This window comes from Antedon bifida, chromosome 5, assembly GCF_963402885.1.
Source record: "Antedon bifida chromosome 5, ecAntBifi1.1, whole genome shotgun sequence".
Taxonomy (NCBI): Eukaryota; Metazoa; Echinodermata; class Crinoidea; order Comatulida; family Antedonidae; genus Antedon; species Antedon bifida.
The window spans coordinates 11,939,179-11,962,450 of NC_136230.1; the positions used below are offsets into that span (position 1 = coordinate 11,939,179).

Genomic DNA, 23,272 nt, shown 5'->3' on the forward strand with positions numbered 1-23,272 from the left:
TCGGATCTAATCAGATGTGCAGCATAATTTCGTTGCTGGGTTTTGAGGAATGTAGATAAATCACATGTCTTACATATATTGTGAATGTCGATGTTGGTGTAATACAGTTTATAACATTCATCATCTAAAGTGTTTTTTCGCCGATAATCATTACGGATCATTCGTCGTAAAAACGTACACCATTTCGAATTAAGTTTATTTGATTGTGCAGACGTTGCACGTGCACCCAGTTTTGACAATTGAATGTCAATCGACTTCGAATATAAGCTCGTAGAAAAATCAAACGAGTTAGGAGAAGAATATTGTGATTTAATAAAACATTCTTCATTGACGAAAATTTGTTTTTGACAGATTCGATGCGACTATTGAATTCCCAGTCTCCTGTGGTATTCTGGTCATGTACGATTTGAGAGCCAAGATAGCGAAAAATAAAATAAATACCAGCGCATATCACCCTCAATACAGGAGAGATGCAATGCTGTTATCTTAGAGTGCATTTCGCATTATGTAAATGAATATCATAATGATTGGGATAAATATTTACCGGCGATACAGTTCGCTTATCGTACAGCTCCGGCTACAAACTCTGTTGGTTATAGTCATTTTTACCTTTAATATGGCAGGGAAGCCGGGTTTCCGATCGATGTGACCTTATTAAAACAATGCCACTATCCAGAAAAAACATTACGAGATCATAATTATGCATGTGATAATAAGTCAGTTGGAGATATTTAGAGCTGTTTCTAAGAATCAAGCGAAAAATGAAGGAGCGATATGACGAACGCGTCCGCGAGGTAACATATAAGTGGGCGATTCGATTTGGGTGTATATACCTTCGTTACAGAAAGGTTTATCGCGTAAATTAATGAAATTTTGGTCTGGCTCTTATCTGTGTGGCCTTTTAATTTTTGTGTTTGGAACTTAGTTCTGAAAGCACCGGTTCATGTGAACCGGATGAAATTTGCATATAATCGATATGCACGACCCACTAATAATAGTTTACATACGGATCCGGAGCAAATGAGTGAGCTGCCTGAATCGAGATCGGGGACTGTCCGGAGGACTCAGTTGGGCCGTTGATGGCCACTCGTAATTTAAAACGGTACAGAAATACCATTTAACTTTTCCTGGCATTCCTGAAAGTGAGCAAGAGTTTGGAATCGAAACAATTATAAGAGGACGTTATTGTCAAAATTGTTTGGAATACCTGATTAAATGGAAAGGTTTTCCACACTCTCGGAATAAATGGGAATCCGTGCAGAATCTGAATTCCACAGCCTTTGAGTACATAGAGAATAATCTTGTAAGGATTACGGGGAAATGTAAAGTTTGAATTCTGATGATATATAGTGTAGTGGCAAGGTATCAAGTAAAAGGCAAATGTATGCAAGTCTGTATTTAGATATGTTAAATTCTCTAAAGCATGCGGTTATTATTTTGTCGGGGGCGTATATTTATTGTCTATAAATTAACTGATAACAATTGCCGAATTAATTGCAATTTTAATGTAAATGAATCATAATATTAGGTGGTGTACATGACAGATGACGACCTAATCAATTACTATTAATATATTAGCTCAAACTGTACGGTATATATGGTATCTTGGATAATGCGTATGTTGTGATATATAAAAAAAGAAAATGTTAAAAACAGAGTATATATAGGCCTAATTGAATAATGCGTATGTTGAGATATAAAAAGGGAAAATGTTAAAAAAAAAGTATACTAGAATTGGATAATGCTAGACATGTAGATTTGTATCATTGATAGGGGTCAATTTTTGTGGGGTGGGCGTATGTTGTAACGTTAGTCTTTTGTGGTACACAATACTTACTTGCATATTTTTCACCTGTGGGTTGGTATAAAATAGACGAGGTATTTGTAAAGTGCACGGTACCAAGTAAGATGTGTTGTGTATGTATTGTCTAAGCATAACAATATAAGCACTTCATTGGTTATCTCGCTGTTTCTTTACGTTCGAACACGGTATCGTTGACCTAACCGCAACTCTATTAAACTGTTCGCCGAGTGTCGCATTGATTGCAACACACTGCGTCGATTACAAAGTAGCGAACGCCAAGGTAATGTAATGTATATTTGCGCAATGTTCTTACCGAGAGTGTGCAATTTAATGTTTACATCAGTGGTGGCGCCAGCGGGGGGGGGGGGGCTACGGGGGCTCTAGCCCCCTCGTCGGGGAGCCTAGCCCCCCCCGTCGGGGAACACGGGTACTTTTTGTCGGGGAATATAATATACAGTAAAAAACGTTCGCGTTCACTTCATATAGCTTCAGCGCCTAGAAAACCACGACGTTCGATTGACCGTGAGAGTACGTCAGAGGGCTAATATGCACTTTTATGCATTCTTTATTGCCAGCGATCTAACTTACTACTAAACATTAGCTAGGTACGCACTTGTCTGGCGGTATCCCTTTGTACGAATCGTTCAACGTTGGGTCGAGACGCGTGATATCATGTTTCATCCAGGGACCAAAATGTGTACTGTAGTTATTTTCCAGGCAAAGTTTACCGACGGTTACCGAAGGGAACACGGGTACTTTTTGTCGGGGAATATAATATACAGTAAAAAGCGTTCGCGTTCACTTCGTAGCTAGCTTCAGTGCCTAGAAAACCGCAACGTTTCATTGACCGTGAGAGTACGTCAGAGTGATATTATGCACTTTATATGCATTCATTATTGCCAGCGATCTAACTTACTACTAAACAATAGCTAGGTACGCACTTGTCTGGCGGTATCCCTTTGTACGAATCGTTAACGTTGGGTCGAGACGCGTGATATCATGTTCCATCCAGGGACCAAAATGTGTAAAGTTTACCGACGGTTACGTCGTGTACTGCGTCGACGTACGCTACACTACAGCAAAAACTAATTATGTTAATTGTTCGTATGTTCACCAATTTTTTAATTTACAAGTAACCTTCTGTACCGTGGGGCACCTAAAATAAATTTTTCATCCATTACTAAACAAAAAAACATGCCCTTTTCGCTTAGCCAACATCTTATTATAGCTAAGTTATTACATTTTCAATATCCTGTATGTCATGAATTTCTCACCACTCGGAAGTCCAGATGGTACGCACGCATACACCTGGGAGGAATAAACTTATTTTTCCGACTGAAAAAGGTCTACGCTTGCATTTTTTAAGCCTCTAGGCCTGATGTTTCCAAAGTATAAAATGCAATTTTTTTGAAGACCTGCAGCTCTAGTTTTAAACATTTTCTTAGCTCAGCCCCAACAATAAAGCTGGTCATAGAACAAGAAGTACATTTTCCGGGACCTAACATCTCTATTTTTCAAACATTTCTTAGCTCAGTCACAACCATGATAGGGACTTATATATTTTGTTTCATGTTTTGAAGTATAATAAGTCCAATTTCCGGGACCTCCAACTCTATTTTTCTAAATTTTCTTTGAACTTTTATTTTTTAAATTGAAAAATATGGATTGAAACAGTCATCGCGCATCGTTTTTTTGCACGCAGTATTTTATTTATGCATTATAAAAAATGGAAAAAATGGCTACCCTAAATCTGATTAAAAAGACCTCAAATGACGCTAGAACGCGTTGCTTCCGGGGCCTTCGCCCCCTGGACCCCCACCGGGGGCCCTTGGCGGCCCCCTGGCCCCCAGCCTAGTGATGCTCGCTTCGCTCGCATAGCCCCCTCGTCGGGGAATGTAGCCCCCGCGTCGGGAAGATCCTGGCGCCACCCCTGGTTTACATTTTGTTGATAAGTCAGTCTGTGGAGCACATGCCAAGGAAGTTAAGAATTATTCCTTTCTTTGTTTTTTAAAACCTTTTCATTTATAAATTACATTCAATTATCGTACGAATGAAAACAAAAATTAAATCCACCACTTTTCGACAAGATGATTTGAGCAGCAGAGGCAGATCAACGAAATTAATTAATAAACAATAACTAACTAAATATCTACCTATATCAATAACTGACTAAAACCCAACAAATCGTTTTAAAACTGATGTTTTAACATGTGTGTGTGGTTACATTGCAAAATGATAGTGGGAACCGAATACATTTTCGTTGTAACAGCGATGATTCAAATACCGTAATTGTTGTAAAGAGGGAGTGTGCGAAATTGATAGATTTTTGCAATTGGCATGCTCTTTCATTGTTCTTTTAATTCATTTATTCAATTTAAAACATTAAAAAAACAATATTTTTTGTTTAGTTCCAGCAAGTTTTACCATTCGAATCTCACCTTTTTATGTATATCTCAATTATAACAATTGTATATATTTTTTTGTTTACAAAATTGCTTCAATCAGGTTAAATTTTTCACTGCACCTTTTGAATTTGCGAGTTATAAAATGTTTTATTATTTATATAATATTATATTATTTTTAAGATAAATAAACCCTTTAGTTGACGGAAATAGAATCTATATATACAATTTACTGATTTATTAAAAGGAAAAAAATATACTTTATTACTTACGTTATCTCGGACCTTAACGTCTGCACGAGAATCGATCAAATTCTGGCAAACAGTGACATTATTGAAATAAGCCCCATAAAACAGTGCGGTGCGACCATGCTATTGAGGATAAAAAAAAAACTTCAACAATTATGTTTTTGCATCTATATTATTTGCTCAGAACTCAATACGTAAGTTTGAATTCATTTGTCATAGTTTTATTTTAAGAAAGGTGAGCATAATACAATATTGGGGATAGACTAGGCAGGTAAATTAACTGCTTTAAAGTAAACGTTAAAACCTGTATTATCGTCCAAAAACTATAATATGCCAATTTATAGCGTTGTTTCAGTTAATCACTTCCGTGAGAAAATGAAGCATGTTTCACTTTAAAAAAAAAACTGTTACATTCAACCAAATATCCATTGGTTGTCAGTCGATTTGACTAATTTTTGCTTTAACTATTACAGTTTTTCATGTAAATGATAATTTGTTTTGGTCAAATTATTGACCAAAATAACTAAATATTATGTAACATTAATATGCCATACAATAAAAAAGTTATTTTTTTCAGGTGGAAACTATAAATTTAATTTATGAGTTTGTTTAGCCTGTGAGTAAATTATAATTGGCAAAATATATTTATATTCTTACTTACGTAAATGTATGTGGTACGGTACTTATTTGTTACCACATAAACACAATACTATAAGGATGCTTAGTCATGTGTATCTCTGTTTACAATGATTGTTTTTAAATACTAAATTATTGAGAAAAATCGTAATGTTGATCGGCAAACAAATATTTGAAAGAATATGATTTGAATCGCTAGGATATTCTTCGTTTATTCAAAGGATGACAATGAATGGAATATTCCTATCTCTCTTCTGAGCTTGAATTTCCTCAGAAGGCGCATAATTTCCTTTAACTGCCTAAATTAATTAGAAAAAACTGCTGACTGCGTAAACAAATAGAACAAAAATCTTACTTATTTTGGGATTTGAAGAGGAATATTTATAGGATGTATAATAGTCTATATACAAACGGTTGTTAGCAACGGTTGTTAGCATGTACATTGGGGATTTAGCACATTGACCAATAATAAAGATTTCGCGATAAACATTAATTATCTGCTCGCCATAGTTGTCCTGACAGTACTGAATCTACAATGCATGCGTAACCCAGACATGTTTTAAGCACGTTAGCTAAATATACCAAATGTAGTGTTTCATGTGGTTTATTCTAAGCGGTTATTTGCTTTTCTTAAGAATTATTTCATGTTTGATCATTTTGTTTTCTTATAGCGTTTTCGTTGTATTAATACATTATATACATAATTATAAATGTCCAAGGCATCTCCTGCCATCGGAAGCGCTGGACTGTTGTGTAACTTTGATTTCATCACAGTTGATAGACACTTGACATACATTTGGTCTTTACAGTGTAAAGACAATATACGAGATATATTTTAGCATGTATGCTACAGAAAGGTAAGCCCACGTATGGAAAGTCAAGTTTAGTTTTATACAACTAAATTAAAGCTGTCCAGCTGATTTTTTTCTTTAAAGGTAGAGTATTTCTTGAATGCAATAAAGTCTTATTAATTAGTAAATCGAATTGAAAAAGATTACGCATTGTATAAACAATGCGATGTGATACTGCGGTATACTTTCGTGTTTAGTTACTGATTATTATACCACACATTGTTATACTGTAGGTTTCTCCCTATTGTAGGAAGTATTTACAGTATAGCACATGAAATCCCCGAATCATTGAATGTAGCAAGGGAATTATCAATCAAGCATCGTATCCAGTTACAAAAACAAGCATGCTGCAGACGACAGATCCAAGTCACAGTTTAACTTTATTAAGTTTATAAGCAGTTTAATTCATTGTATTTGTTTGTTTTGAAACTCAGAGATGCAGGATTCTAGAGTGAATTTCAACGTCAAACTCAGTGAGGACTTTGCGGCAATTGCCAATTTGGATCTCATTGAGTTGACAAGCATTTTTGTAAAAGATTATATTAATTTTGTTCAAGTACCTTTTTTAATAGATACAGTACTACATATCTACATAAATAAACTACATAAAAAAAAAATTATATATATATATAATTTTTTTTAAAATATTTTTTCGATCGAGATACGGTATTGTTCAGTCTATCTGAAGATCGTTTAACGTGAAACACTGTGATAGACGTCCGTGTTCCATCTACTTTATAAAAATATATATTCGCTCTTGATTCCAATTGAACACTCTTGCAGCCTAAACGCATCTATATAAATATATATATATATATACAGGATTAAGATTATAATATACAGCATTTAAAATTACCCACTATTAATTAACCAAATCACTTTAGATTAAATTAATACAATCCTGAATTTGAATTAAGGTGATTACTAAGCTTTCTCTTAAAATAGGTCCAAGAGTTACAGACGAATGTATCTTTGACATCCAAAGGCAAGGAATGCTAAATTTACCCGAATCCATACTTGTTATATATATTTGGCTTATATAAGTTTTAAGTGAAACTCTTAAACTATTTTCCCTTTAGAATGGTAATGGTCATTTTATCGTCATTGATGTGATATATTTTCAATTGTTTTGTGTTAGTTCGATTAAAGTTAAACTTTATTCAATTAAACATGTTGTTTTAGGTGTTGTTTTTGCTGCTGGTGCTGGTGATATCTACAATATCTAAGCTAGGCCATACTTGGGGTAAATGGTGTGACTAGTCGAACTTTAGAGGGGTCTGCCAGGGCCAAGGCAGTGTACAGATGGTCTGTAATAGGTCATTTGGTATTGCTTACTATGTGCTAAATCATATAACATTGGTTGCTGGTGGTATCTACAATATCTAAGCTGGGCTAGTTGGGGGAAGGGGGGTCTCTAGTCTAACTTTAGGGTGTCTGGCACTTGCGGTGCAGCAGACAATTAGTCTGTTGTTATCCATTTAGTATTGTATGAACACAACTTGTTCATTTGGCATTAATTTTGAGTGGTACCTCACTCATCTATGCTAACCCCATTTTAGGCCCTCTCTCGGGGGGTCTGGCGGGCCTTTTGCAGCAGAGAAAAAGTCTGTCGTTTGTGATACTGGTATAAGGATGCCAATGGGCATCCCATAGTGGTAAAATTAGGTGGTATCTCTCTCATCTAACCTGGGCCGATTTTTTAGCACGTTTCGGGGTCCCCCCGGTCTAGACGCAGCAGGGGGTACCCGGCAGACTCCCATTTTCATTGACTTCAAGTGACCCCCAACACACTTAAATAGTCAGATATTGGTACCTAGCTCATCTAACCAAATGTCTCTGGGCTGCCGGTCTATAGCCCAGTTATCTAGATCACAAACGTCAGAATCAACAAAAGTGGGATCGCTAGCACGACGGACCTCAACAAGGCTAATATCGTCAACATACTTAAATTTAGATGATTGGGCGTTTACGGCAGCATCGTTAATTATAACGTTAAAAATAATTGGTCCAAACTTAGTACCATGAGGGACGCCACAAGAGAGCGTTACCCATTCAGAGAGTTCGGAATGGTAACGAACTCTTTGGCGTCGGAGATATCGTTACCGAACCATTTACAAACAAACTCCTCACATACTTTTGCTAGAATCGACGTGAGGGATATAGGGCGAAGATTTGAAACAATAGCAGGTTTAAATTTAGGGATAGGGGTAATAGTGGCGTCTTTCCACATTTGAGGAATGGAACCTTGGGCAAGGGATGCATTAGTAATACTAGTAACAGGGATACTAAATTCGCATGCAAATTCTTTAATCAATTTTCCAGGAAGTTCATTGGGTCATGGGGCTTTTCTGGCGTTAAATAATAAGGCTGTGAACATTTCCCAGATTTGAATCTGGGGGAGGGGGGAGATGTAAGGTTGGAAGGTAGGCTGGTAGCTTATGGCGTTCAATCGGGCGGCTATTATGTGAGATTGAGGCAAAATTCTGATAGATTGCATTAACTTTGGGGGACTCCGGGGACTGGAATGTTGGGATGGGATTGTAATGTATTGCTCATAATTTGGATTCCTTTATGCCAATTGGATGGATCATTCTTTTTTAAATTTGAAAGGCGGTCTTGATAAAAGGATTTTTTGCTGATTTGATAGAGAAAATGATTTTGTTTCTAAGGAAGCGCCACAGGTACGTTTTATTTTGGCAAAAGGCTACTTGGCGCTTTTTAATGAGAATCTTAATTTCTGGGTCATCCAAGGTTTGTCATTAGTATGCATTTTAGAAGTTTTTAGTGGAAAGTGAGTGTTAATAGCGCTATTGACTGTACGATAAAATAAATCAGCCTTAGCTTGGGGTGAATTAGCTTCTAGGACTTCAACCCAAGATTGGCCAGTTATCCACCTCCCAAATTCAAACATACGATGCTTAGGCATAGGTCTAAAATACTTTTCCTAATACTACCATTTAATTTAAGGCCGCTCGGGGCCCAAAAAACAGTATTATGGTCACTATTACAAATTGGTGCACCAACAACTGGTTTACAATAAACGTTATTAATGTTAGTAACAATAATGTCAAAAATAGCAAGTTCACGTGTAGGTGTCACTTGTTTCATAGAGTGAGCACAAAATGGGGTTGATATCAACTCTGTTAAAATCGCCCAGTATGACGAAACCAATTTCCGGGTATATTGTCTTTAACTGATCAACATTAACAATTATGTGGTCAACTAGCACTTGCTGATGTTCAGATTTTGGAGGTATATAAACAGCACAGACAGCGATCGCAGACACCTTGCGTGGGAGTCGGTAAGGATGAACATACAGCCACAAACATTCAAGAACATTGAGAATAATAACATCTTTAATCGGCGTTGCATACAGGGATATTGTCCGTTACGTAGACGGCAACTCCGCCACCAGTTTTTTCCTCTCTTAATTTAGTGAAAACATTAAAGCCATCAATTAATAAGAAATCTGTCGAGATTGAATTCGACTGCCATGTTTCTGTTACAACAGCTATTTCAACAGGGCATATACAGTTATTCTTAATGACGGTTTCTAATTCGTCAATTTTGTTGAGTACGGAACGAGTGTTTGTAAGTAAAACAAGGCCATATACATGGCTGCAGTCGCGGGCTCAAGTTAGTCTTTACCGACCAACCAACCGACCAACCGACTGAAATTGCTGAACATGCCTGTTGAAAATGTTTAAAAGCATTTATGACAATGACAATGACAACTTCTTTTATTTTCTTTGTAAATAAAGTAAATAAATTAACATTTATAATTACAAAATTGATTTAACAAAGAAAAGGGGAAAATTTTTGAAGCAGATGCTTATAATTTTTTAATTTACACGTGCGTAGACTGTCACTTTTGAAGTGTTCGTATAACGAAATTTCGAATTGTAAAGTGAATCAAATATGATGACATTAAAGAAAGGTTGTAAAACAGAAATCGGGCAAAAAGATTGCGTATTAACGTGCAGTGCGCGTGCAAAAATCTACGCACTTATTACAATTTTTTAAACGCTTAAAATTGACTGAAACGTATTCTAATTTCATCGAAAATAAATTAGACAATTTTGAAAATGTTAAGCGCGCGTACGCATGCGTTATATGCGCTACGCACGTAGATGTATTGCCATATGATAAAAAATGATGAAAACATTTTATTTAATTGTGATTCATGCTTGTGAAGATATGATTACAAACGTGATTTCGTTAAATCGTGCGTAGACCGCGTAATTTTTGATTGCGCACCGTGAAAAACATAACCACATCGAAAAATTGACTTAGCTAGACTGATATCAAGAAAAGGCCATATACAAGTTAGTGTTTACCAACCGACCGACCGACCAACCGACCGACCGACCGACCAACCGACCGACATAGTGAGCTGTAAAGTCGCGTTGCACGCGACTAAAAACAAGTAGACCACCAACGGTTTTGGGAGCGAAATGAAAAGTGTTCTTACCCAAATCCGCCAGATGCTTGAGAGATCGTGTTTACATATATTAAATTGGCATTAGGCCTACGTATCATGGAGTTGGCATCACGAAAATTAGCGATATGTCCATAAGCACGAAGAAACAACACGTATGCTACGCTTAGTACCACCACGTTGGCCTCGTTTTCTTCCTTTAACCCGCTTGCAGGTGGTACGCAAATAGTTCGTCGAGTTCACGTTGTTCCACATGTGCACTACGCTGCTCCCGTGGTATGCATAACATTTAAACAAGATACAAGAAAACTTTAATGTCAAATAGTTCATCAACGAAAAATTTGAAATTGATTTTTCTCATGGCAACTTAATAATATAAAAATAGAATAAAATCAGCAAACTGTTAAAACACAAAGTAAAATACACAGAACTGTAAAATATGTACAGATAAGGTTAAATGCTATCAGGTGTTCCCATGTGTTTGAAAATACAATTATTTGTGTTTGTAGTCTTTATATTTAAATATACATTGTGGGACAAATGACAGTCGGTACCGTGCTGTCCGTAACCTTGATATTACTCTAGTCTACACCCAGTACGATTAAACACGAAGGATGTACAGAGTGGATGAGTATCATCGTTCATAATTGCAATTCTTTTCTGTTCCATTCGATTTCCATAACACTAGGCAGATTATTATCTCCATTTATGCATTTCTTAGCTATGTGTTCAAATTGATTTTTATTGTATTCATACGTGTTACCATAGTAGCAAGTTAAGTTAAACATTAAAACACTTTGTATAACGGCTTTGTAGAAGAGTACAAATATTTCTTCATTTACCCTAAAGTTTTTGAGTTTCCTAATGAAATACAAACGTTGATTAGCTTTACGAACAGTTGTTGCAGCCTGGTCTGTCCAGGTAAGTTTCTCATCAATCATGGTTCCTAAATATTTATATTTGTCAATATTTCAACAACTGCTCCTTCGATTATAAGTGGTTTATTTGAGGTTTTTTAATTCTGAGATCAATAAATAATTCTTTAGTTTTCTTAATATTAAGCTCTAAGTAATTATCGCCACACCATTTTGCAAATCTATTTATCTTAATCTATAGTTCTTCAATTTATTTTCAAGAGTTCTACCATATTCAGCTTTTCCGGATTTGATTAACTTGTTGATTTCTTTTTGTTTCAGTTTTACAAGACTGCTTTTGTTATCTGCAAATGCCCGTTTTTTCTCAATTAAGAGCCATTGTCTGTAAAAATCAAAGATTTGGTGGCAGATGTAAAAAAATGGATTTTGCTCAAATTTTTACCATGAATAGACATTTCAATAAAAAGCATATCTACAACATTATTTTAATTTTTAGCTTCCGTTGCCATGACAACGGTCAATTATCCAAATTTTGATGTTTTTGCCATTTTTCACAGATTTTCTATAGTAAAAAAGTACAAACTTGTATACTTATTTTAACCAAAAATACTTACAGTATACAGTTTTTGTTTATAGCAGTGTAAACAACATGTATTGAGTTCCATTTAATGTAGAAAAAAAAAATTTACAAAATGGAGTTTGGTTGATACCATTATTTTAAAAAGGGGTGTTTTTAAAAAATATTTTTTTTATAAAAGTATACCTCATAAACGTACCTATAACTTCCAAAGTGGTGTTTTTATATCAATGAACTTTTGTAATTTGATAGTCAATAGGTTTGTCAACAATAATCACAAAGAAAACACTGGGGTAAATTTCGTACATAGGTTTTGTGTTGCCAGGAAAATACGAAAAATACAAAAAAATACAAACAAAATATCAACAAACAAAACACATGAAACACAATTTAAATATGGCTAATACAATAATAAAATGTATATGTGGCTTGTCATAATGCTACTAGAGTCATACGAATAGTTTAGATAAAATAGGAGAATGTGTTGCCAGGTTTATTTCAATTAATTGCCAGAAAAACAGTATTTTGCATTGAAATATTTAGTTGATGGAAAATAATGTTAAACTTTGAAATAATTGCGTCAATGGTTTTATAAATTTTTACATCTATTTTGTATAAAGAGATACAGAAAGACCTCCCAATAAATCTGACCTTGTAAATAGGTCATTTGAGGTCAAAAGGGGTCAGAATGCAAAACAGGACAGGTCCCCACTTTACTACAACTATTAATGTTTGATCAAAATTTACAAGATAGTTCATAAAAAATTCTCAACAATTTTCATTTTTTACCTATAGTGTTACCTTAGCAACCATTTCTATGTGTAACTAAGGAAAGTAATTTGTTTAAAAACGTAAAAAACGGCGTTTTTAAGAATACAAAGAATTTATTGCATTTGTAATTTTTCTCAATTTTACTTCTACTGCATTCTAATAATCTTAAAGTGATGACAAACTTGACCTTGTAAATTCATTCATTTTGAGGTCAAATGAGGTCAACATTTTACCATAGTAACTGTTTCTATGCGAAAATATTTTAAAAATAAGGGGTTTTTCATAAATACAAAACATTTTTTCTACATAGTTTTACATTTCTTCTTTTTGCCAAATTTACTTTAAATACTGAATCCTAATAATCTCAGAAAGAAAGTCTTGACAAATCTGAATAAAGGTAAAAAATTGACCTTTAGTGTTATCTTAAACCTGTTTACGTAACTAAGGATAATTTTTTTTTTTAAATAAAATAAGAAATACAATAAACATGGACCTCTAATTCATAGGTCCATGCAATAAGTATCACATTTTTCGGGTGGCCGCTTACGGGAGGTCATTTTAAATCAAACAAAAAATTTCATTTCATCAGAACAAACAGGCTTTTCAAATTGCGTCCGTTAAGGGAGGTGCCCGCTGTAAATAAAATAATATGGGGTTTTCATGAATAAAAATAATCACAGAAGAAAGTCCTTACGAATATGACCTTGTGAAACGGTAATTTGAAAATGCAAATAAGGCATGCCTGCTAATTAGTAATAATCTACACATTAACATTTGTATAAGATAAGTATGAAAAATCTAAAGAATATCTCAATTTTAGTTACCATAGTAACTGTTGCTATGCATAACTAAGAGAAATTAAATAATTATCAGATAATTATTAATTAATAATTAATACTGAATCCAACCATCACAGTAAAAAAAATATAGAATTTAAAACCAATATTTAATATAAAGTGTGACCTGACCTGACCTTAAATGAAATGAAATCTCACATCAGGGCTTCAATATTTGTTATGTAGCATTAACATACCTGAGTATATCATTGACTTTTGATTGGTTCAATTTTGTCCTATCTTTTGCATTGCAATTTTTAACTTGGGGTGGGTGGGGGCTTTGAGAAAGGGGGAGGGGGTGGGATGGAGGAGTTTGAATCCGTCTATTGGTTGGGCGATGGTAGCGGCAGTATGGGTGGTGCTTGAATGCATGCATTTGACACTCTATAGTGGATGATCGACCAAAGTGTTGCAGTTTATCTTTTTGTGGTTATTGTCGGGGGGTGGGGGTGGTGGTAGTCGAAAGTGGTGGTGGATGGGCATGTGGGATCTGCTTAGGTTAGCAAATAAAAGAAGTAAAAAAATGAAAGAGGAGCTTCAAAATAAGAGAGGAGTAATCTGTTGCAAAGATTAAAATTCTGATAATTTATTCAAATTTTCAGAGGATATAACCTATAAAATGACATTAAAACTGGGAATTACAGAATCTATAATTAAAATTATTGTTTTTTTTTTCTTACAACACAACTAGAACTATATAAAACATTAAGAATTTTTCTGACCAAAGAGTTTCAAATCAGATAATCAAAGAAAATAAAATGTTTTTACTAATATACCATGTTTTTTTTTTATAAAAATGCCTATGTTTCTCGCAACACTGCTTGTAGATTTTTAATTTACCCCAGTATTTTATTTTAGAAATCAATTATTAAACCTTAGAACAACCTATTTCTAATAAATCAGCTAAAAAAATACACCACTTTGGGCGTTATGGTGAAGTAAAGTTTAGTTGCATTTAACAATTTAAAAAAAGTGAAAAACACCCCTTTTTAAATAAATGGTATCTCCCAAAGTATAAAATCAAAAATATAAAAAAAATTATGAAACAGGTACACAATGCATTGTTATTATGCATACACTAATTATTATTTGTAATTAAATGAACAAAACAAAAATATCGTTCATCAAAGTAGTACCAATATCCATTTTAAAAAACCTTAAAAAAGGACAAAATTTGTCAAAAATACAAATTTGGCCGTTGCCATGGAAATATGTGTGAAATAAAAAATACTTCATATTTGATTTCTCTCAACACATATATAGCCATGTGCAAAATTTTAAAGAAATCCATTTTTTTGAGTCTGCCACTATTTTTGATATTTCTTTGATTCTTACAGACAATGGCTCTTAATAGCAGTCTTATGTTTCTCGACATCCATGGTTTGTTATTTGTGTACACTTTCTTGTATTTGATCGGGATCACATTTCCAACACAATATTGAATGTACTCATTTACAGCAGACGTAGCATTAGTGTCGATATTATTAACACCGACCAGTCCGTACATTCGAAGCAACTGCGTAATGTATCCACTGCATCTTCCGTCCAGGCGCGGTATTCAATTGTGATTGGCTTGAATTGCTTTTAAAACGCTGTCTGTATTTCGGCAGCATACACATTGTATTATGATCAGATGCTCCTAGTGGCGCTCGCGATTTCACATTATATTCACACTTAATGTTTCTGAAACATTTGTCTAAGTTCGTAGTGCCTCTAGTTGGTTTGGTAATATATTGCACATAACCCGGATAGCGAAAGCGGTATTTGTTAAAATCACCCAGTACGAGTTTAATGGAATCCGGTGATTTACTTACGAGATCGTTTAACCTGCGTCTTAGCTCTTTGTTTACAATCGCCTTATTTGCATTTGGGTGTATGTAGACAACAACAACAAATACCTATGTGAATTCACGCGGCAAACCAACTATAATCAACTCTATGGATACTTCGATCATATCTATTTAGTGTACCATTTTCATAAAATAGTGTTGCTCTGTAGGCTACATCACAATACAATGCAAAAACAGAAAAATCACCATTGAAAAAGACATTCCCTAACATTCAGTGCTCTAAATGGTAAAAACTATTACGGAATCTATTTGTACGAGGGGTGATGGACCGCTTCATTGAACTTCAAAAATAGTGCATATGAGATGGGTTGGGTCTTGCAAAATCAAATGTGTTTTCTTAGTAGAGTGACCTCTAATCAATCAAATTGAGATCTGCTCAATTCTAAGTATACGTGAAGCATAATTAACCATACATTTGAGTTCCAACTTATCCTTACATGTGGTCCCGGTAAACCATTCAACAATGAAAAAAAGTGAGAATACTTTAAATGACCGATTTATATAAAAAAACGTAGGCGTAATGGGAGGAGTAACTTCAAAATATGCAAAAAGTAAAAACGTTTAGCATGGGCCTTTTTGATAGCCTTAGTAATAATACTTATTGTCGTGCCATTTAAGATCTCTAGTGCTTTATTTACAATGTCAATTCCAGAGTGGGTATTTCATATTGTAGGTGATTTACATTTGTGTGTTATAATTATTTCGAGTGTTTCACCTGCTTTGATAGAAACTATACTGTAATGAGTTGAAAATGTAAACATATTAGTGTATTGGTAAACACATGATGTACTGCAAACCAAAATAGTGTATTTTTGTGCACATAATAGTAGGTGACATTTGTAATTGAGACCGTTTTATTTGACACGAAAAAGCATGTGAAGTCTTAAAAAACGTACGTAATCATATAATGTAGTACATTTTAATTGTTGACAAGACATGATAAACAATAAACATGTTCCTTCTAACAGAGTTCAACTTAGATTTTTCTCGGGTTAGTTGGATTTCGTTCTTAAATACGGTGTATTGTTGTATTTATTGTAATGCCATGTGTTCTCTAAAGGTCAATATTAGGCCTATATAGTTTGGGTACAGAAAAATGTCTCTTAGTATTACAGGGCAACACCGTGGCTTAAAAATATATTGTTTATTATAAAACATAGACCTTTGCAAAAACACTACTTAATTAAAATATACATTTGAATTAGCTGTACGTGAGTGCAAATAAAACATCTAAATGAATATGTATTTACAAAAAGCTACAATTATGTTTTCGAGAATTGTTGTTTTTTTAGACCACACTAAGTGGTTGGTGTAACTTCACATTAATTATATATTGAAACATTGTATGTTAATTAGTCACCTTAACCTTACCATATACGATGATTTAAAATTCTGAGTTTTAGTATTATAGTATTACAGTTGAAGCTCCGTGAGCGGCCTCCTCCCTTAACGGCCGTACTTTCAAAATCCCGATTGTTCTTCATCTAATTAGTGGACCTCCTGTAAGCAGCCATCTCACGTGAGCGGCTGCGGCAAATTTGGTTACAACACATTAGATTGTTTGTTTGGTAAATTACCTCCCTGTAAGCGGCCACCCAAAAATCGTATTGTCTTTTGACAAGACCATATACATGGCTGCATTCGCGTGCACAAATTTTAGTTAGTGTTTACCGACCGACCAACCGACCGACCAACATAGTGAGCTGTAGAGTCGCGTTTTGCACGCGACTAAAAATGCAATGTTGATACTTATATTGTGCTTTATATAGGCCTATTAGCTTTATTTCGAAGCGGTTTTAAAAATATTCCTGTTTTTTTTAGATGAGATGAGAAAACTACACAGATTTTGACCAACCGACTTTTCTGAAAATCATAAATAATACTAAACCATCTGATTATAAATTAAATGGAGAATATAGAGGCTAGTTGCGTTCAGAAAGCCGAAAAATATCGTGCATAGTCATCATATACGTGATTTTGGCCCTCTATCGGCAGAACCTCCCGTAATCGGCCACTTCAATTCCATAAAATAAGGCAATTAATAGGAGTTGATACCTCAGTGGTTACAACAGCCCAGGTCTATAGTCTACTTTAGTTAAGTATAGTCAACCACATGAATTCCAGGAGAGTGAGTGACCTGCTACATAACCAACACTGAATGTATAGTTTTCCAAAGAATGCGCTACATTGCTAAATTAAACTAAATTTAAACTCATCAAGCCCAAAGACGTTCATTTTTGTCGCATACTGTAGTAGCAAATGCAAGCGTAAGCAACTGAAAAAAAGATATCTAGGCCTAGCCTTGATGTCATAAGGAAGCCCATTATAAATACAATTTTCTTCAGAAAATAGCGAACCTACGAACCCCTCTTGCTATGGGCTTGCACTTCACCGTGAGTTATCCTCGTTAACGCTCACACTGTAACTAAAATGAAATACACATACTCTATGACCCGAAAAAAAATGAGTATAGTGTGTCTATTCTGTGTCATACAATATTAAGAGCGAATAACCAATAAGTAAAGGTTAATATTCTATTCTGTTCCGTTTATTCAGTAAGGCCACATTTCACTCAGATACGTGTTAATTTTCACTATGATCACACGATTACGAAATCAGCAACAGTTGACCACATGCGAATGACAATCCGTTCTTTTTAGTGGGCTGAATTATTAACAATAATTGATTTAAACGGCCACCAACTGTCAGTACTCAGTTAATTAAAGTCCAAGTCTCGCTTGTACAGAGAACTTGCCATGAAAACTTTTACAGATACAATATCATTTCACTATAAATCTTTGATATCATGTGTCATGTGCGCCATATTATTGCTCATATATTTTATACCAAAAAAGAAATGTTGCAAGCACGGTTAATGTTTTGATTCAACATTACTTTGTTTACCAATTGGGGTTGTATATTCATGTGAAGTAATAATTATATTAATAAAGTCAACAATCGGGAAACCAAATTCCCAGATGTCTCTCTGTATGTAATATTCTGCTACCATTAGAATAAACTGCATTGTCAACTTTATTCTTGGTTCTTAATAACAACAGGGGCTAAATTTGAACCAGAACACTGGGGTGGTAACCCCAATTCATCACAAAAGATGCCCTGGGTTTTTTATAATCCCGTTTAAAACTAGTTGTTGCGCCAGGATATTCGCGACAGGGGGATATGCGAGCGAAGCGAGCATCACTTGGCTGATGGCCAGGGGACCGCGCCCCAGTATGGGTGAATCCCTCGGAAGCAACGTTCTAGCGTTATTTGAGGCCGTTTTAATCAGATTTAGAAGAGGAAACTTTTGTCACTTTGTATGGTACTGTGGGAAAAATACATTGCACGAGGTCCGATGGTATGCGTGACTGTGTTTAAATAAATGCTTTAAATTTTAAATTTTTTTTATTTAAAGTATATATATGTCTATATTTATCGGCTAAATTTTATCATAGAACATTATACGAACCGCGAACGTATGATGTACCCACGCACAGTGGGCAAGAATCAAAATTGTGCCAAACGTCCAAAATGGTAAATGTGACAATCCAAACTTGTTAATATTGTGTTAGGAAAAGATATCTTGAATTATATAAATCCACTAATAATTTTATGTTTATGTAATTTTAATACTTTCTTGTAACCATGGAAACTGTGAGAAACCATAAAATTTCACTTAAAAAGAGCAAAAAAACAACAGTTTTGATAAATTCGCTGTTATTTTTTTCTAAAAAAAAGCAATGAATTTGATACTGCATGATATTTTTTTCTGTTATTAATCATATTAGGCAGTACAAATTTTAATTATTGCTTTATTTTGGGGTTAAAGGTCACAAAATGCACCAAATACAAAAAAATCGTATTTTTTAAATAAAACCATTAAAATAGTTTAGATTCACAAATTTACCAAAACTGTTGTTTTTACTCTTTTTAAGTGAAATTTACCAAATATAGGCCTAAAATTATTAGTGGATTTATATAATTTAAGATAGGCCTATCTTCTTCCTAATACAATATTAAAAAGTTTGGATTGCCACATTTACCATCTTTGGACTTTTGACACACTTTGAATTGATTCTGGCCCACTGTGCTACGGGCCAAGAGGTATTAATTTTATTATTCTAATTTTTTTTTAATCGGTAATCGTGACCCTTTATAACTTGTTGTATATGATGTGCCAGCGTGCGCGATATTGGTACATGCTACGTTCTAGGCGTTTGAGTAGTAAACAACCTAATGAAAGTGACAGTGGGTCTGTTACTGCTGAAAAATTAAAAATAATCGATTTTTCCTAAGTACCACAAACCACAGAATTAACCGCGTTGCAACTGAATATTTTCTCCGACGTTGGTAACGGTAATCGCTTTTAAAAAAATACGTAATCCATACCCACAACGCAGTTCAAATTATGGAAGGCCGATGAGAGTTGGTTTGTTTACATCCTATCGCTGCCTAAAACTCTCACATGTAAGATTAAAAATTGAACTCTGACGTAAAGCTATATTATTTGTAAAATAAACGTCTAGGCCTATTACCGTACCACATACAACAGAACAATGACGTATTAATAAGGGCACGTCGGCGAGAAAGTTCGTTTCGCCGTTGGTTCTTCTACTCTAGGGCCTAGCTGGGCTATATAATTTCTACCGAAAACAACAGGCCTAAAAAAGGACATGCAAAACATCGTTAGCCTGGACTGGGATGGATGTAATGGTGTACTTGTAACGTAGAATCCTGGAGTCTCTCGGTATAATTCTTCCGCCCCCCCCCCCCCAACCCCCCCTCCTCCACAAAATAATAACAATCAAAATGTTATCTCTTCGGTCCACATCGTTGTTTTGCTGATCATCGTCGATTGCGCAAATAAACAGCATGCTTTGTGAGTGAGGGTTGCCTACTCTAGAGGTCAGAGTGTGGTCAATAATCGCTATTTGTATTGCAGCTCAAAACTGCTCCGTAATAATCGGTTAGAACAAGAAATAATCGGTTAAAACACGCAATGGAGTTTTTAATCGGTTATTTCATTTTGCGCCGTTTCTGCTGCCCAAAAATAATCGATTAAAAAAATAATCGGTTAATAACCGAATATTCCTGCTCAGCAGAAACAGGCCGAGTGGGTAGACTTGTAAATGGTATAGTTGCGAATGAATTGCCGTTTCTTACAAAGGGAGCATACGCCTCTCGTAACTATGCATTTTGGTCCCTGGATATGTATAGCATGGCCTCCGGATGTCGACACGTGAGCTGAGCCAACTATCTATAGAGTTACTGTATAAATGTTTCTTATAAAGGGACACCGCCAGACAAGTGCGTCCTATCACTAGTAAGTAACTTGATTCACATTTTGATTCCTGTAAATGTTTGATACAGCACAGATATCGACGCGTGAACCGCAATGAAAATGAGTTTGTGAATTAGACGTTTTACTGTAATATTAAATATATATGTTACTAGAAATTAGTTTGATAAAATAAATTTTACAAAATTAGTAGGCCTAATAATTTTGTTCCCTCAGAAATGAGAATCAATAAGGCATTTAATTAAAATGCAGACCGTCTTAAAATTACTTGACATGTTTCGATAAATATATTCTCATCATCAGAACTGTAATCAAAGCCTAGAGTACTTGTATACCTACTACACAGTTGCGTTTAAATGAGTCAATAATTATCATGAGAATATATTTCTCGAAACATGACACGTAATTTTAAGACGGTCTGTATTTTCATTAAATGCCTTATGATATTATTGATTCTCACTCGTCATTTTGGTGGTATTATATGTTTATGTAATTAATACACAGTGAAAGAGCTTATTTTAGTATCCTATAGTAATATATTTTTTCTATATAATTTAAAGAGAGAAATGGGATTTAAAATCAGTTACAAAAGCCGACGATCCGAGCGAATCACATTAAAACCCGGAAAACACCTACTTGTTATTTTTAAAACACATTGCACGTCGGCGGGGTCCGATGACTGGCGGAACAACGCAACAAAAATGAAAAACGAAAATGGCATGTTTTGTTGTAATAGGCCAGAAGGTTCCGGGTTCGAGTCTCGTTTGGGGTGACCTTTTCTCATTCTCATTGATTTCCTGATCTTTATCGTTTAAAATGAATTACATTTCAGTATATCACAGGCCGGTTTAGAATTAATGTTCTATGCCTAATGTGTTTATATAAATAAAAGTATCTATCCGGAGATCCCGCTTCGTGAATAAAAAATACTGATGGATGATCCTATATGGGCCTATCAATTTGATCTCTGGTGCGCCTGCGTACAATTGAGGGACTCGTGCTGTTCCGCCGTGCCACGCCAAGAATGTTAAAGAGTCGCTATCCAATCGGGTTTGAACTAAATTATGAAAGCCCCAGTGGTCTAACGGTTAGGACATTTGAATATCAAGCAGAAGGTCCGAGTTCGAATCTCAGTTGGGGCGACTTTTTCTCATTCTCACAGATTTCCTGATCTTATCGTTTAAAAGTAATTAATTAAATTTCATCGAGTGGTTTAGAATTAAGGATTTATATGCCTGATGTGCTCATAATATGATAATATTTGCTTATACAGCGTTTTTTCACATTGATGAAAGCGATTGACGTTATGATTAAAATGTAATAGCAGTTATATAGATCTTAATTATGTATTGAATGACATTTAAAATCACTTCGTTTTAATACGTAATACGTTCTGGGGCGGATCCAGACATTTTTGAGAGGGGGGTCCGCCGATAAAAAGGGCACATCAGATATTGAGTATTTGAGCCACAGCCACCCCCCCCCCCCCCCCCCCCCCATGGTGGGGGTTGTGGCGAAGCGAATTTTGTTACAGGACACACTTAGATGGCCGGAAATGGCACTCTCGCACGCAAAATCCATGATAAATGGCACCTTTCTAGTTCGCCGGAAATGACACTTATTAGCAGGGTATAACGATGCAAAATTAAAAGTTGTTATTTTTCAACCAATTTAAACATTATCTGTTGGTATTTTGTTTCAATATTCCAATAAAGAAAGAATTACGAAAATCTGACTTGTAGTTTTCGAAATATAGGGTCTAAAACATTGCCGAAAATGATCGTTTTTAGCCACGAACGTTGTAAACAAATTGCGCCATTTTTCGCTAAAATAATTACATATAATTACGTTTTATAGTAATTTCTTTTATATATCAACATTGGAAATATCAATAAAATATGTTATTAAATGTTTATAAAATATATAGAGTTGTTTATTTAACGGAATTCGTACAAATTCATTGCTCTAAATTTGTGTAGTACCGTTCAGTACAGAGAGATCACGTGACTTCTTGGTACACACGAGAGAAAACATTCCGCTGTGGGTGATTCGCGTCCACCAATCAAATAGCCAGAATCCAAAATCATTCAACCGTGAGCTCTGCCGATCGCGGGAAAGCTCAGCTTTGATTGGCTTACGATGACATCATATCACAAAATGGTGGTTTTGTAGTTGAGCCTCACGTAATTTTCACAAATATTGTTTCAAAAATGAAATAAATGAACCTTCTTTATGGTATGTGTGATTTTTCTTTAAAAGATTTGAATAATAAAGGCTTCATATCGAGAAAAAAACATTTTTTTTGGCACTTATAATAAATATTTCTCAGAGAAAAAAGCACATGGCTTCAACTTGTAGAACTATATTATCTTGGCATAGGAAGACAAACAAATCCCAGGTCATGAGAGGCTCAACTACAAAAACAAGGTTGAATAGTCTAATTTCGATGATTTTTTAGTAAACAATCTACCGCGTATGGTCGTACGCGCTAGATAGTACGATATTTTAACTACATTTTTTACATGTTTGGTTGGATGTAATGGAAATAAAAAATAGTTGATCTGATGGAATGATATGTAAATAAACAAATACTCAAAAGAATTATGTTTACAGTTCAATTATTTTCAGAATAATAATACATAAAAATGTGTTTACCAATGGACAAATAATCGAGTCAATGACATA

The 23,272-nt window shown here is 34.8% G+C and overlaps 1 pseudogene; it reads left to right on the forward strand.

Moving 5' to 3' along the window:
- Window positions 1–397: 397 nt before the first annotated feature.
- LOC144843328 (uncharacterized) lies at window positions 398–1,333 on the forward strand (annotated as a pseudogene).
- Window positions 1,334–23,272: the final 21,939 nt, after the last annotated feature.